The sequence below is a fragment of the Ptychodera flava genome, chromosome 11 (genome assembly GCF_041260155.1).
Source record: "Ptychodera flava strain L36383 chromosome 11, AS_Pfla_20210202, whole genome shotgun sequence".
NCBI lineage: Eukaryota > Metazoa > Hemichordata > Enteropneusta > Ptychoderidae > Ptychodera > Ptychodera flava.
Genome location: NC_091938.1, coordinates 33,886,948 through 33,904,189, shown reverse-complemented (window position 1 = coordinate 33,904,189; position 17,242 = coordinate 33,886,948). Strand labels below are relative to the sequence as shown.

General features: G+C 36.1%; 1 long non-coding RNA gene across 2 annotated transcripts; it reads right to left on the bottom strand.

Moving 5' to 3' along the window:
- Positions 1-3,004: 3,004 nt before the first annotated feature.
- LOC139144130 (uncharacterized) lies at positions 3,005-9,945 on the bottom strand. Of its 2 annotated transcripts, none has more exons than XR_011554754.1 (4): positions 9,842-9,936; positions 8,746-8,856; positions 6,409-6,652; positions 3,005-4,415 (listed from the first exon to the last, which is right to left on the bottom strand). It is a non-coding gene; the product is annotated as an uncharacterized lncRNA (long non-coding RNA). The 2 variants fall into 2 exon arrangements; XR_011554755.1 differs by having other exon boundaries at positions 3,046-4,415; positions 6,409-6,627; positions 9,842-9,945.
- Positions 9,946-17,242: the final 7,297 nt, after the last annotated feature.

Genomic DNA, 17,242 nt, shown 5'->3' with positions numbered 1-17,242 from the left:
ATGTGGGACAGGTGCGCAAAAGTTTGCCAGGTGCATTAAAGCATAGCTTTGATAAAACATCTGGTAAATTATAAACTCCAGTTGCACACTTGTGTAAAAACATCATATCAAGATAACAGCGACGTTTCTCCAAAGTTGGTAAGTTGAACAAGGTACAGAGAGCTTCATACTGGTCAGCATGATATGAAATATGTGTTTTGAAACACAAATATTTTATGAATTTACGTTGAACATTTTCAAGTAATTCCATATCTGATTTTTGCCAAGGGTTCCAGACAACAGAACCATACTCGAGACAGCTCCTTACAAGAGAAGTATAAAGAGATTTAAAAGTTTGAACCTGAGTAAAATTTTGAGAGTTTCGTTTTATAAAACCCAGCATTCTAAAAGATTTATTTACAGTAAAAGAAATATGATCTGAAAAACTTAAGTTTGAGGTTAAAATAACTCCCAAATCTTTAACTTTTTGCTGCCTATTAAGAATGATATCTAAAATACAATAGTCAAAATGAATTAAAGTCCTCTTGTTGGTAAAAGAGATCACAGAACACTTTTTGACATTTAAATCGAGTTTCCAAGATCGACACCAGAAGGCTACTCTATCAACATCTTCTTGAAGTTTTAAACAATCTGAAATAGTTTTAATAGGTCTAAAGATTTTAGCATCGTCTGCATATAAGAGACATTGTGAATCTATACAAACACCTGGTAAATCATTGACATAAATACTGAATAACAGTGGACCAAGTAGTGACCCCTGGGGTACACCCGATGATACTGGGCACCACTCAGAAAAGCGATTGTCAATAACTACTCTCTGATGACGGTTACTTAAATATGATTTTAACAACTGTAGAACTTGACCAGAAAAACCATAACGTTCTAGTTTGTAAACTAACAGTCTATGATTAACAGAGTCAAAAGCCTTACAGAAGTCAGTGTAGATGCTATCAACTTGTAGTTTCTTGTCAAAACAGTTAGCAAGAAAATCAACATAGGTTACAAGGTTAGTCTGAGTAGAGCGAGTCTTAATAAAGCCATGCTGTGAATTACATATATACTGTTTAACATGGTTAAATATATCATCAAAGATCACTTTCTCAAATGTTTTGCTTATTAAGGAGAGAAGTGACACTGGTCTATAGTTTGTAACATCCCATTTGCTACCACTTTTAAAAATTGGAACAACATTTGCCTGCTTAAACCGGCTTGGAAATGTTACATTGACGAAGGGGACGGTGACGTAAACACATTGAAAACGAAAATATATCAGTTAGGGTGATAGTTTTTAAGTCGGATAAAACTCTCGTACGAGGGCTCTTCTGGTATATAAAGTCCAACCCTACGATAAATGTCTCGGCCTGCGGCCTCGACATTTTATCGTTGGGTTGCACTTTATATACCAGAAGAGCCCTCGTACTCGGGCTTTATCCTATACTTAATACCAGAAGGAATTGTCGTGTCGGAGATAATTTACACATTTACTTGACATGACTACAGCGATGAAACTTGATCGTAAAGTGAAATATTTGGTATATCATTGTACATTAAACCATCTGGCCAAATTCGCAAAACAAAGCATCTTTCTCAAAAGACCGTGCTGCCCCGTAGAACGCCCTCTCCTGTCTTAACAATATGTACGCCATCAATGAATGGATATACCCGTAGTTCAAGACGTCTGTAAAAAGTCACCAAAGCTGTCATTAAAGGTATCACCTGTTCCAATTTTTCCACAGTTACCATAGAAAGAGACAATCTAACCAATCACAGACTTTAAGCGGGTGGCCCCTTTTTAAAAACAGCGCCCTCACATGGGCATTTTGAATACCAAGGAACGCCCTTTGACAGCAGCATTTGTCCGTGATGTTTTACAAGAAAGATTAGCTAAGAATGCCGTGACTTCATTACTTGTATCTGTCATTCTCATTTAGGAACATACAGAAACTGATCTCACCATAAATTTCTTGAATGCAGATACGGGAAATTCGCGATAAGATTTGCTGATGCAAAATTATATATATATATATTATATATATATATATATATATATATATATATTATATATATATATATATATATATATATATATATATATATATATATAACATGCTGTGACAAGAGGTGGATGGAGAGCTGGGTCATGGAGGAATGCTCTCAGCAAATACCATTATTAGTGCACAGGATCTAGGAATATGCAGAATGGTTTTGAATTCACCCTTTACTTTCACAGCAATAGATATATTTGACATTTCACCATACCCACCTAAATTAAAGAATGCTATATGGTTAGATACTGGTTATAGGGTAAGCTTTTTTATATATATTGTGTTGTGACTCTGAATTTCATTTTGTTGGTTTCACCTTTTTCCAACCTTGGTGAGGCAACTGATGATAATCTGGCAGCATAAACCAAGGTTTGAAAGATCTTAACTTTTCAAAGTCAGGGTTGGTGGAGGTGGGAGTTACTCGAAATTTAAGAGTTTCTGATGTAACTCCTCCGACTCTCCTCCCTGTTTGTAAAAATCGATGGCTCCCTAAATGAAAGTATAACAAATGCACCAATATCTGATCAAAATTCAGTGCATTCAAAAACAAAAATCCACGTATGACAACAGACACTGCAGCAAATAATATACCATGGCAGAGTTTCAATAAAATAATGAAATTGAACCATGTAGAGAAACCTATTGGAATACCTTGATGTTGGGGTCAGGCAGTCAATTCTGCATTGCATTATGGATACCCTACACACTTCAAACAACACAGTTCATACAAGGACAAAGTCTACCTTTCTGTTTTTACACTGAAATCCATCATACTCATAATTTCCGACAGAATGATGGGTCAAAATAGGTCAAAGCTTTTTATTTTATCACCATTTTTATGGTCAAAAGTTTCCATGAAGTGAATAAGGGTTGAACACTAAACTGCATGTCTGTATCATTCCTATGGCAGTGCGCCTAATGATATCATGAATTGTGCTTTCTGTACAGAAAATTATGATGCACATGTACGTCAAACACTCACTCAAACATCAAGACAATCAGGCAAAGATTTCATTTCACTGAGTTTATAGTATGAAACATTCAACACAATAAAAATTTGACTATGTGGGACATTCTTTGACTAAAAATTAAGAAAAGAGTTACGAAGACGGCTGATTTGAATGATTTGAACTGAATTGATCATAAATTTAAATATTGAAGAAAGTGTAAAGATGAAATTATTTCAGAACAACACTTGTTTTTTTATGTTTGTAACGGTGTAATCTGAGAGGTTTTTCAGTTTGTTTTCAACTAAGTAGGTAAAAGTGTTTGAAAATGACATCAAACACTGATATTTTATGACATTTTTGATCAGTGTTTGAGTCACAATATTCAACAATCAAACAATGACAATACATTTGTACCTTGTGAAAAACAGTTTGACAGAGATTCCAGACCAAAGAATTTGCAGGAATGACAAAATAAAAAGAATAAAGAAAAAAACCACAATCACCAAAAATATGTTATTTGAATTAGTCACCACTACTGCATTTATTCTACATAACAACTGCAGCTTTATTTCAATGGCAACTTTGCAAATGCAAAAATCTAAGGACAATGATGAAATTTGTTCATTTAAAATGATTTTAGAAAACAGCAATGACAGATCAACAAACTCACATTTCACTGTCTCAAAACATAGCAAACAGAAAGTGCAGAAACACATGGGATAAAAATTTGGCTATGTTCGCTTTTTAATTGGCCTAAATCCACGTGATTTTCATCATTTGAAAATTATTTTTAAACAGAGAGTTAACTTTCTTTTCCCGGGATATCCATCTCTAGCCAAAATCAAACGGAGATAGCTGGCTCATACTCCACAATTGATTGCTCAACTTGGCCACCAGAGGATGCAAAGTCTACCGAAGGCCAAACCATTCTAAATTACATCATGAAAAGCTTTAAATGATTGGTTAAATACACCGATGTTTTTTGTGTACGACAGTCTCATTGGCTACAAAGTATCTGACCCACATATCATAACTCAGACCGATACAATATGACTTTCTAGCAGGCTTGTGTAATGTGTGACTGCAGACTTTATCAATTTTTTCAACTGTTATTTTCTTGTTTCATTTGCAATATGTTACATCTCTGTAAATGATATTAGAGGACAAACAGTCAGAGTCACTATTATTTTCATTTCATTCATTACTTGTGTGCAACTTTGAGATTTTATAATCAGAGAAATAACCTTGCAGGTCATACAATGTCATAGGCTGCTGACTTCTAATCCAAAACCTGCTCCCAGTTACAAGACTTTGATAAACTTTTATCCTCATGAGTTGCCATGTACTTTCAATCACATGGATTACGTTCAACTCTTCCTGCGCTATCAGAACAGGCTCTCCAAACAATAATTCTTCATTTCTGTAACAGACAACAGATATATTGACACTGTGAGATATTACTAACTGTGAAACTAAACTGACACCTACGTCATTGTATTACATTACTGTAGCGCATTGACATCCATGTAATCATTGTTGACGTGTCATAGTTTGCATGAAGTTGGTATTTCTGACTGATGATTTCTGGATGGAACCTCCACTGGACAGACTGAGTTGAATGCTCAAAGTTTGTCATATGTACTTTAACCATAGGCATATACAATACTCCTTAACGTTTTATGTTGCCTTTATTTCTAGACACTCCCAAACTGTTTAGTAATGTGCTGTGTGTTATATCAGTCTCTCTTAACCCTTTGAGTGCTGTAATATTTCCCACCAAAGTCAGCTTTACACCAAATTTTATGAATTTTTTTCTGTAATTCTTTTGATAATTTTGGATCAATGGGTCATCACATTTCATTGGCTACAGTTTTTTCACCAAAATTTGGCAAAAGTCTGACAAAAATTGACAGGGGTATATTTTTTTAAAGGCGACAAAAATTGACTCTAGCGCCCATACGGTTAATCATACAGTATTTCAACTCCTGTGCTAAACATGGATACAGTAATCATTTATACCTATTTACTTACTAAACTACTATATTACTGACAGAGACAGACCAGCAGAGACTGGTTGGAAGGCAGTTGTCTATCCTATGGAATTGTAACTACAGAATATGTATGCTCACATTTTTTTTAAATCTTGTCTGTGACGCACATCTACCATTCCCTTTATCAGTAACTGTTACATTATGGAATCCTTGCTTTGTTGCAAGAATTGATACCAGGAAAATTGAAAAGTGCTAAGATTACATGTTACTGGTATTGCACTGACAGCAAATTTTTGATCAGCATTTAAGATGTAGTAAATTGCTTTTATTTATAATGTAGATAATTTTTTTATGCTGTCATGGGTGACTGTTTTCTCACTATCCTACAATTGGCAGAAAATTGGATAATATTATTCTACCTTGTCTAAAACCTGTCAAGTTTCAGAAAGCTGTAAAAGATTATATACGAATACAGCATTTAACAAAATTAAACTTGACACCATAGCTTTATCAATATTGAAGACCTGGACATCAAGTTACAATGTTTACATTTTGATAGGTCACATTTTACACTTTTTTGACATTGTGCCAGCCAACAAATTTGTTTGCCATAAAATTTGAATTCAATATGATCTTAGATCTCCTGTAAAATTCATTACATGTACAATTAACTGCAGACAGTGACCTTTCAACTTGTGGTTCATTCATTCACCCTTTGAATGCTAAAGTCAATTTTTGTTGCCTGTATCAAAATATACACGAGTCAGTTTTTTTCTATTAATTGCTAAAATTTTGATAATAATCTGAAGCAAATAAAATGTCAAGTTCACTTGGTCCAAAATTGTCAAAAAAAATTACAGAAAAATGCACAAAAATTGGTAAAATCTTACACACTATAATTTTGGTGGAAAAATATTGCAGCGCTCAAAGGGTTGATGATCATGTCAGCTGTAACCTGTGAGGTGACTAGCTGCTAAAATGTTCAGCAAAGAACAAGCAAAGGTGGAAACATTGCCATCTCTTAATCTGATTTGAATCATAGAGCTCTCAAAATTTACTATGATAAATTTGCTGGTCCATCTCATCAAAAAAGGCAAACGTGTGTGACACTGAACACAGATTGATGTCAGTGTATTCCTTACAAGGACAAATATTCAGCTACATACTGTAAAATCATTAATTTTCTCAGGGATGCAACTTCACTATTTTGATGTTTTAGACATTTCACCAGATTTAAGTTCACTGTTTTTGCCAGTAAAACAATAGATTCTATTGTTATTTAACATTTTATGTTTCAGTGAAAATGGCGAAATTAAATCCCATTGAATAATTAATGTTTTTATCAAAGTCATCACTTGTAAACCATCAAGGGCTTTATGAACACACATATCACACTGAGTAGCCAATTATCTATCACATTACCTCTTCTCATACTTGTTGCAATTTCTTATCAGTGTAGGTCAAGTTCACCAACGGTGTACCAACTTTCAAAGGATCTAGCCAATGAAATCAGTGGATTTCTTCTGTCCACAAAAATACTCTCTCCGTCCCTTTGATCAGTGTATGCCGATGGATGTAGACATTCACTTCAATTTTTCTTCAGTTCCTCATTCTCGTATCCATATCAATATCCAATGATATCTTGAAAAGTGAGTAAATTCGATAACTGTATATCAAAATAAACACAAAAGGCAACAATAACAGTGTTTGGTGTTTGCAAATTTTGCATTTTGTCCAAAGATGCCTATCATGCTAAGTACCAGTGTTGAGTTAGGCAATCAAACTCTATAATGTGAAGGAATATTGTATTGCTGAAATCATAAATACATGTAACATTTACTGGTTCTTCATCAGCACCATGCGCCAGCAGCAGAATTAACCCTTTGAGTGCTGAATTTTTTCTCACCAAAATTTTAGTGCAACATTTTACCAATTGTTATGAATTTTCTGCAATTTTTTGACAATTTTGGATCAAATGGACATCACATTGCATTGACTACATTTTTTATCAAAATTTCGGCAAAATTCTGAAAAAATTTGGCTGGGGTATATTTTGTAAAAGTGACAAAGATTGACTTTGGCACTGAAAGGGTTAAGTAAACTTTGTAAATTCTCTCTTTCTGATTGTTTTTTAACAAAAATATGTTTGTTACGGTTTTCTCAGATCACAATTCTAAGTTGAATGCAACTGCCACTATAAGCACTTCATTTCTTACAAGTAAGATTTGATCTCGTATGCCATCATACAATGTGTGAGAGAAGCATGAATAACAGTCTCATTTACAAAACTTAAATTATACTTCATAATTCATTTGTTTTCAGGGCTCGAAATTAACTTTTTTCCCTGGTAGTCCCACTGGGCTACCATTTTCTGAAGTTGGTAGCCCACTGACAAGGTCTGGTAGTCCATGCATGAATGAAGAGGTTTTTTTGTAAAGGATATTTTTTATTTATATCTAGACAATGAAAGATTTATTTAGCATGATTCTATCCATGAAGTGAATTTTCTAGTCATTTGACATCAATACCTGCATATCATAGCCTTAGGAGAACGGTATAGCATTTGTAGTGGACAACGGTGACGCCTCAAAGTTTGAGGACCCGATCTATTCACATATACACAGAGCTTATATGCAAATTTTGATGTTCGCCATGACAACGACTTTTCACTCAGCACATGCAAACATAGCATGGCTAAATAGATTGGCTATGAATTTCAGGATGACAACTTGGTACAGTCATGTTCTCAATACTTTCGTGGCAATTTAGCCATATTTCTCCACCAAAGTACACTATCATGGGATGATCTCGTACACTTCAGAAAGCGTAATTTCTGGATGTCCCGACAGCTTTTTCTTTGCAGTTTGAATAATTTTGTGTTTAATTGTGATTGATACATTGTGATTAAATAACAATGAAAATGAATTTTCATTGGCCATCATTTCTCCAGCCTGTCATCCAAGTACATCAGTTCAGATAATGATATTTATTGAAAGTTTGTTGCAACAAATGCGACTGCACTGTCGCCTTTAAACTTGCATAACAAAGTCATGATCTAGCCTTTCTGTGTCTATCTGTGTTGACTGTAAGTGTCGGTCATCTCACAGCGAGCAACGTCATGTCGTCCACTGTCCAAGGCGTTGGTAGTCCATGTGGGCTACCATTTCATGGACTTTGGTAGCCCCAGGGAAAAGTTGGTAGTCTGTGGACGCGGGACTACCGCTAATTTCGAGCCCTGGCTTTCACCTCAAATTAGCTCTGACTGGTACTCACAAGGATTGCATTTGACAATGGATGATACATTGGTTTTATTTATTTATCACCAGCAAAGTTGATCTTCTTGTAAAACACTACTGAGATGACATTTATTACTGAAATATTTTATCATTCTCAAAACACTGGTAAATTATGGTCTGTGTATTGTGATGTCAAGCACGTGGGAAAATACATTGTAGTTTTAGATGATCATAATGTAATTACAACAGTCCTCATTAGCTAACTCATGCAGAAGACAGCGAATCATCTTCCAACCTTGGCACGATATGTTGCATCAATTGTTTATGTCAAAGATTGACACAGGATTTTCATTTCTTGCTGACAGATTGCAAGAAATCATATTCTCATGGATCAAGTGCAAGAAAAAAGGACTCAAACTCTTCTCACTGTGGGCAAGAAAGTGTCAATTTCTGCCAAATTTCTTGCAAATTAACTTCTATACTCAACATGTATGTAGTGTGTAAAAGATTGCAACAGGCTTACCCTTTTGTGATGAAGCATTGCAGAGATAGAAGTCCTGTTTTATTCCTGGCACTGGCATCAGTATTAAAACAACTACTATGCTACTTCTACATTGTTGTAAACAGCTGACATCTGTGGTGAGAGATGAGTTATCAGAAACAGATACAGACAAAAGTGAGACTGACATCTTGTTGAAAATGATCGAAATGACAGCATGCAATTTTCAGACAAACATTATAAACTAAAAGTAAGACACACTGCATCTTGCTGTGCTGCTATCGAAAATAAAATATGTTATTATAGAGGGTATGATCAAAATATGACACTCGCTTTGATCTTGTCTTGGTTACAGCTTTCAAAATTGACAAATCAGAATCTCAACCTGAAATAGATCATGTGATGATTCAAAACGCTATCAGCTGTTTTCAGTCTCAGATAAGTGGTTCACCAGATTAACTCATTGCAGGAGAGTTGAATTTCAACAGTGAAAATCACAGCAATTGCTCTTTTCAGTACCTCAGGACATTATACAGCCCTTGTACGCCTTGCTGCAGTCCAAAATAGTGTATTGATAAAGTTACACTGCAAAAAGAACATGTCAGACTTTTGAAAATATTTTCACCACTTTTGTTTTTTACGTCAATGATAATTTCTTATCCTACTTATCAATACAAGATTCACACGACTGAGATTAAGGTCAAAGGTCACTTAACCTGTAACATTAGATTGCATGATTCAGATGTCATTACCCCCAGGCTAAGCAGTGACATTCAGACCAGAATCCTTTGCAGCACTTAAAATTTCAGGGTTTTCATTGATGGCCGTCAGCCTGGTGACTAGAATGCAAACGGCATCAAAAGTCACAAGTGGCAGCGGACCATTTGCTCTCCTGATGCTGGGCAAAATGGTCACCTACCCTCTGGCACATACATGTATTCCCTTGTCTTGGATGTAATATATCATATCTGATACTAAGGTATCAAGTTTCATTCTTTGAATAAAAGTTTCAATTTTCACTACTACACTGAATAACCTTTCAACAACATCAATTGATAGTATCAGTAGTTTACTTTATGACGTAAATCTAAAAGTCAAAGAAACAAAGTGATCTAAATACCTTAGGCATGCATGGTAACGAGTAGGTGTCCAGTCATCTTGGATCTCTGTGCTGAGTTGGCATCAGTATTGACCTCTTCTTGTTGTAAGACTGTTTTGTAAAATCTAGACAAGAGATGGACAGTAGGAAAAGACAACTTAATTGCTTATCATGGAAAGACATTGATTTCTTTTTCTTTGTGAGAATAGGTAATAAAAAATGTTTTATCATACCTATGATATATCACACTTTCATTCTGACAATTGTGAAATTTAAAATACAAAACTAAATTTGTGATCCTGTAACGGTGGACAGTAAACATTGAGCTAATTTTTGATAAATTGCTCTTAAGAAAACTACTGTACACTGTCCTATACAAATATCAATTACAAAGAACTTTGATAGAATTGAATGGGACAGTGCTCCATATTGTGTAAAAAAAGAACCATACACACATACACAACAAGGTGATATACTGATTAGTTTAAATTTTTACATTTTATTAACCCTTTGACCGCCACATTTTCCTGCCTAAATTTTGAAGCAAAATTTTTCACATCGTCTTTCATTTTTAACTGATGCTGTTTTCTCCTTTTGACACAATAAAGTATAGCGTGACACTAATTTTAGATTTTGGTCAAAATTATAACAAATTATCTTACCTGCTTTGTCTAATTACAGCAGATAATAAGCAGATTATTTTGTGGAAGGAGTCAAAAGTTGACAATGGCGATCAAAGGGTGAAGTTCACTAAAAACCATGCTATAAAATGACACTTTCAATGTTCTATGACAAGAATATCCTCAAAACAGTCATTCTGCTTGTATTGACAGCAAGTCCACATTCATTTTAAAGCTTTATTTCACACTAGAGGATCAGAAACTGTCACCTTTGATTATTTGTATAACTGTCATCACTTTCAATATATCCTTCTAGAAGGGGTGACCTTTTCACAGATGTGGCTGAAACCTACAAAATTAATTCCTCAAGGTTTAGAATCAAGCAAAAGCCATTTTCTGATACTTTGCATGGTATTCAAAAGGTCATGATTATTCTTTTTCATTTTAGTGATTATATAATAAGTTTCTTTTATATTTTTTACATATTTGTAATCATCTGACCCTATCTTCCCAGTTTGCAACACACAATTTTACCAGTGGAGGGGCTTATACTGAAGCAACCCAAAGTTTTCTGTCTCACAAGATTAATTTGTGCAGGGTTCATGAACACCACTCAAACTTGTAATCACTTTCAAAACATAAATATTTACACCTAAAGAAATTGTGAAAGACAAAAAAAATACTGACAAGATTTGATAGAGTATTCTATCAATCTCACGAACTGCATTGTCACACAAACAATCCCATTGCTACCAGTGTGCCCTCTAACAAAAGAAATTTCAGGAAACTTTTGAGTGAATTAAAAAATTTGTGAAATTTTCTTGAGTCACAATGTATAATTTCCTATTCAACTGAAAATGTTCTTGCCTCACAGAGAATATTCATGAGTCATGGGGCCCCAAATAGGCATAGAGGGCAAACTGGTTGCTACTGACAGTATAGACAAACACTGCGTTCAATCTAGGATGTCAAAATGGGGCCACTGCGGGCCCCTAATCCTGTCCCAAGGGGCCATTTTAGAAAAGGGGGGGGGGCATCATCAATATTCGGGTAACCCATGAATTTTTTGTGGAAAAAGTAGTCTGTTAAGTCAAGCAAAGGATATTTGTCCAGCTAAAAATGTTGCTCTTCAAGATGGTCACCACTGTAAGTTTACAGTAAGTATTTTTTATATGTTTATTTAAACTCCACAACACTTTGTCTACCAAATATTGCATTTAACATGATGCATGAGAGTTTTCTTTCAAAATGACCATCACTCCAAGGTGTATTTTTGTGTTCAAGTGTTTATACTTCAAAACACTTCATCAATTAATATTAACACTTTTGACATGATACAGAACTTTTCTCTCAAAACACTCCTCACTCTCAGAAACTTTTTTCCTTTAATTCCAGAACACTTCACCATATTAATAATATAGCTTTTAACATGTAACCAGTGCAGCAGAACCTTTTTGAAAATGGTCACCACTTTAAGGTATTTTTTGTTATCTTCACTCCAGAACACTGTATCACATCTGTTGACATGATGCTTGATAGAGCCTTTGGCTACCAAGGTACATGGTGGTTGATTTTATTTTGAGAGAGGGTATTCTCTGCTCAGTTATCATTTCTGTTAATTGAACAGACATCTTTCTCTTTATTCTTTCCATAGCTTTACAGCCACATCAACAGGAAAACTTTCAATTGATGGACCATTAATGGAGATTTTCAATTATTTGCTTAATTTCTCACCACATAACCTATTTCCAGATGCAGTTTTGGTGTTGTTCTGAGCAGAAAATCCCCTCTCACAATTAGCAGTCTGTACAGGCAGCACACTAGCAATGCTAGCCAAAGTTAAGAGATTAGGAAAGCTGTCACTGTGATATGTGTGGATAATTTTCCACAGTTCAGCTAGTTTCATTCTAGGGTAGGCTTCTTGTAAAACAAGATCCTTAACAATGACCCATTCCCTCTGTGTTGTATCTGCATCAACAAGAGGTGGTTTCTTTGAACCATCCTTGACAGTACCGGTAACTTCATCACCATATTTTAAAGGGTTTCAATTCTGTCATTACCACATTCAGCTTTATTATCAACAAATGACAGTGGTCTCATAACAACAACTGCAAACACTGATATCATATTTGAACTTTCTTCTGGGAATCTGGTTTCCAAATTTTTTATAACTTCATTACAAAACAATTCTCTGATTTTTGTTTTGAAGTGATTTTTCTTAGCCTCAGTGAAATATAGCAGGACACTGCCATCCAAAGAAGTTCTGCCTGTATCATCAGAACATAATGATTTGCTTAGTGCCTGCACATGTGCACCATCATCCATTTTCAAAGTGTTGATATCACTTATAGCTTGACTGACAGCTGGTTGGACAAGGGCAAGATCAAGATCTTGCTTCTGGAAAAGCATTGATAATTGTGTCAATATTGGTATAATATCCATCATGAAGTATGTTGTGGCTACCAAGTCATACGTGGTAATGTTCTTAAAGGTATACTGTCACCTGCTCCAATTTTGCCACAGTTACCATGGAAAGAGAAAATCTAGCCAATCACAGATTTTATGCAGGTGGCCACTTTTTAAGAACAGCGCCCTCACATGGGCATTTTAAATACCAACAAACGCCCCTTTGACTATATATGGGCATATTTAGATTACAGGTGACTGTATACCATTAAGTATACCCTTTGCTTTAGGATCAGCATTTCCTTCGCTTTCAAAATAGATAACCAATGAGGACCAAGTGCAATAAATGGCAGACAAGGCAGCATAAAATGAAAACCATCTAATATGAAATATCTGTCTATATTTCAGCTGTGGAGCATCAAGTACATCTTGGATAGATTTCAAAGAAGCTGTTCTAACCGATGAATACTTAAAATAATGATACACATTACATTAGTATTTCTTCATCATCATTCAGTCCTCTTCGTCCCGGGTGGGATATAAGGCGATGACGAGTAGCCTCCACCTTTCCTTGGCTGCATGTTGTACCTTGCCCCAGGTCAGACCCATCTCCTTCAGTTCAGCCATCATCGGCGGCGCCAGGTGGTTTTAGGCCGACCCTGCCTCCTCTTCCCAGGTGAAGTCCATCGTAAGGCAGTCTTTGGCACTTGATCTTGGCTCATTCTGAGGACGTGACCAAGCCATCTGAGCCGGCGGCGTTGGATCTCGATCACCAGGCTCTAAGTCTTTGTCCTCTTGTAGAGTTCTTCGTTCGAGATCTTGTTTGGCCAGAAGATGCGGCAGATCCATCGCAGGCACCCATTGTGGAAGGCATTGATTTCCTCATAATGTTGCAGATATTCAACTTTGGAAGTAGCTTGTGCAGTACATAAAGCCAATCTGTGTGCTATACAATGAATATTTACTATTCTAGGATTTTCTCGCTGTAGGAGACCTGTTACATGCACCCCCAATCCCTTGCCTGTCATAACACTGGCCCCACCAGACCCAAGACCAGCCATTTTATCAATGCTGACATTATTTTTATCAAAGAAGTGTTCCTTAACACTATCTTTAATTGTTGTTGCTCTACCATCTGGTATGATAACATTGTAATAAAATTAAGTCTCTGGTTGGAATGAAATATTGTCTATCAACTTCACATAGATCACAAGCTTTTTCTCCACAGAAATGTCAGTGGTTTCATCACAGAGAATAGACAGAAATGGTGTGTTCTGAATTTTGTCTGTTAGAGCATTTGACAAGACCTCTGTCAGGGAATCAATAATTTCATCAGCAGCTGTTTGGGACTAATAGGTTGCATTCTTTCCATTTTGCAATTTAGACAGACTTTCACAGCCCTTAGGTCTGAGGAAGTTTTGGTGTAGCATATTTTCTTTACAGAGCCAGTACACAGTCCTAAATGTTGCAACTGCTGCCAGGAAATTTTCAGAATCTGACTGTATGAGTTGTTCTACTGCATTTGACGAAGCACGTTGAAAGTCTTTCTTCAGCTGTAGGTCCTTGATACAACTCTGGTGTTCTTTCCTGGAAAGTATGTCTTGTTAAAGTCGATGTCTTAAAATTTTGACAACCTGTCTCACTGGTAAAAGGGTTTTTTCTTTTTCCTTCTACACAGATTTCAACACTTATGACAGTTTAATCCTTTGACTGCTGTAATTTTTCCAACCAAAATATTAGTGTAACACTTAACTGATTTTTAGGAATTTTTCAGCGTGCTCTTTTGAAAATTTTGGACTAACTGGACAGCATTTTTCATTAGTTTATGGTCAACATCCTAGAAAAAATCTGAAAAAATATTTGGACCTGAAAAAAATTTTTTGGGTTGTATTCTATAAAGACGACTTTGGCACTCAAAGGGTTAATTAAATGGAGTATATTAAATTTCAACGGGGAGTAAAGAAAAAATTCTTACTGTAAATATTTTGTCAATATCATAGAGTGATTTCTAACAATGACATACCTGGTAAATTCAAATGATATGAATCACGTTATGTTGTTCTAGTATACATATTCATACTTCTATTGCAGAGTTAAATGAGTAGCGGTTCAGAGAATTTTTCCTGGAGTAGCCAGAGTGTTTTAATGTTTTCGAATGACAAATGACATTAATTCGTTCTACTTCAACAACTTCAACTACGTCCAAAACCAATGGATTTACTCAACAATAATGCTGTTGTCAACAGGGTCATGCTACCAGCAGTGAACAATGACGTAGTGGGATGGCATTGCGACTGAATAAGCATGGAAGAAAAGGAACCTTGGCCTGTATGTGCTTATCAATCTTCTTCACCATGAAGCCGTGGTTGTACAGCTACAAACCCGCTTGGTTTCCGAGAAGAAATTGAGAAAGCACCAGAAGACGCTGTTCAAGAATCTTCATGGGCGCCTGTTTACCTTGTGGGAGCAGTTTCAAAGTCAGGAAATAACAGCCCAAAGACTCCTGAGGACATCAGCTTCATTGTATGGGAATGCACCACAGATAAGCAGATACTCCAAAAGTAACTCTGAAATGCCTCCCAGTAGTTAGCCACAATGTGTAGAGTAAAGCATGTCCAGCCAGGGCTCAACGCAAGGTCAAATCATCTAGTAGCGGTTCATTTTCAGTAGTCCTAAATCCTATTCAAGCAAGTGCGCCAAATGTTACTCTCATGTCGTAAAGACCTAATTCTTTACATTATATGACCTTATATCCTCATACTTTGATAACAAAGGTTTTTGAACCCGATAACTAAATTTCATGCAAGACTAGCACATAATGTTGTATCTTTGAATTATTGTCAGGGCTCGAAATTAGCGGTAGTCCCGCGTCCACAGACTACCAACTTTTGCCTGGGGCTACCAAAATCCATGAAATGGTAGCCCACATGGACTACCAAAGACCGGGACATAAAATTCAGTCAGTACTTGGCGTGCCATGTCGGGTCCGTCACTTTGGAACGAGCTAAATTGCAGTCAAATCCAGTTGGACACAGTAACATGAGTAAGGCCAGATTATGATTCTGTTATACAAATTACAAGACAAACGTGCAATGAAACTTTGCGACCAAGTTTCAATATCTCAACTGATGTCCTTGGATGACAGGCACAGGAAATGATGGCCAATAAAAATGCATTTTCACTGTATTTTGTCAACAGGTCACCAAACATTTGAGTATCACTGTTGTCCATTAGGCAAAAAAAGATTGTTTCTGGTCACGGCATATGTCATTTCACAACCTGCGCGTCATGGCTTTTTTGGGTTATACTTTATACACTCATCAGTACAGCTATACTTGCTTTCCCTGTTTTCATGTTTAAAAATGCTAAAAATGAAAATGGAAGTATTATGCATCCAGTGATAAAAGACACTAAATGTTGCATCAATAGTGTCGAACCAGCATATAGACATAAAACCATATTTTCACATGCAAGATCAACATCTGCAGACATACTATCACACCATCGTGCTGACATCAAAACCTCATTCAAATCAACCTTCGCTCAACTGCACTGCAACCATCATCCACTATTCAACATCAAAAAACTTTACAATGCTCCTTCATGAACTGCCGTTAACTAGCAAACAAGTCCACGGCTGTAAATGAATATAGATCTGCAAGACTCTCGTCTAGATGTTTTGTTGCTTGCTGAGACATGGCAACATGATGATCAAAGTGACTTATCAGTCATCACAGATGCCCTTCCACCACGTAAAGGCCGTGGGTGAGGCATTGCAAATGATTTCAAGTCGTCACTATCAGTGTCACTGCATCTAGTTTCAGACTCTAGCTATTACATCAATGGAAATAATGGAGGTTTGTGTAAAGAATCCATCATCCCATATCACTTTAGCCACTGTCTACCGTCCACCGCCAAATGGAACGAATATGGTTTCACCATCAACGATTTTATCAACGATTTCACTATATTCCTGTCTTCTCACCTCACTGATAACTCACCATTTGTTATTGCTGGTGACTTTTAACTTTCATTTTGAAGACTCAAACAGCCTAAGTGCTCAAAAATATTGTGACATATACTTGATTCATTGTCTATGCGCTAATGGGTCACTGGCCCTACACATAGTGCTGGCCACACTATTGATCATATACTCACTCATACTGAAGACATCATTGGAAAAGTTCGTGTTGAACAAATCTTCGCCATTTCAGGCCATTTCCCGTTACTGTTCTCTCTAAATAGTCATTTCAAGTGAAAAATACCTGGAAATCTGTGATTGCAAGAAATATGAAATCCTTTTCTGCTGTCCAGTTTGCATCAGATTTATCTTTGACCATCTGCTTTGAAACAGTTGATGAAATTCCCAGCAAAATGCAGTTGTTTAACAAAAGCA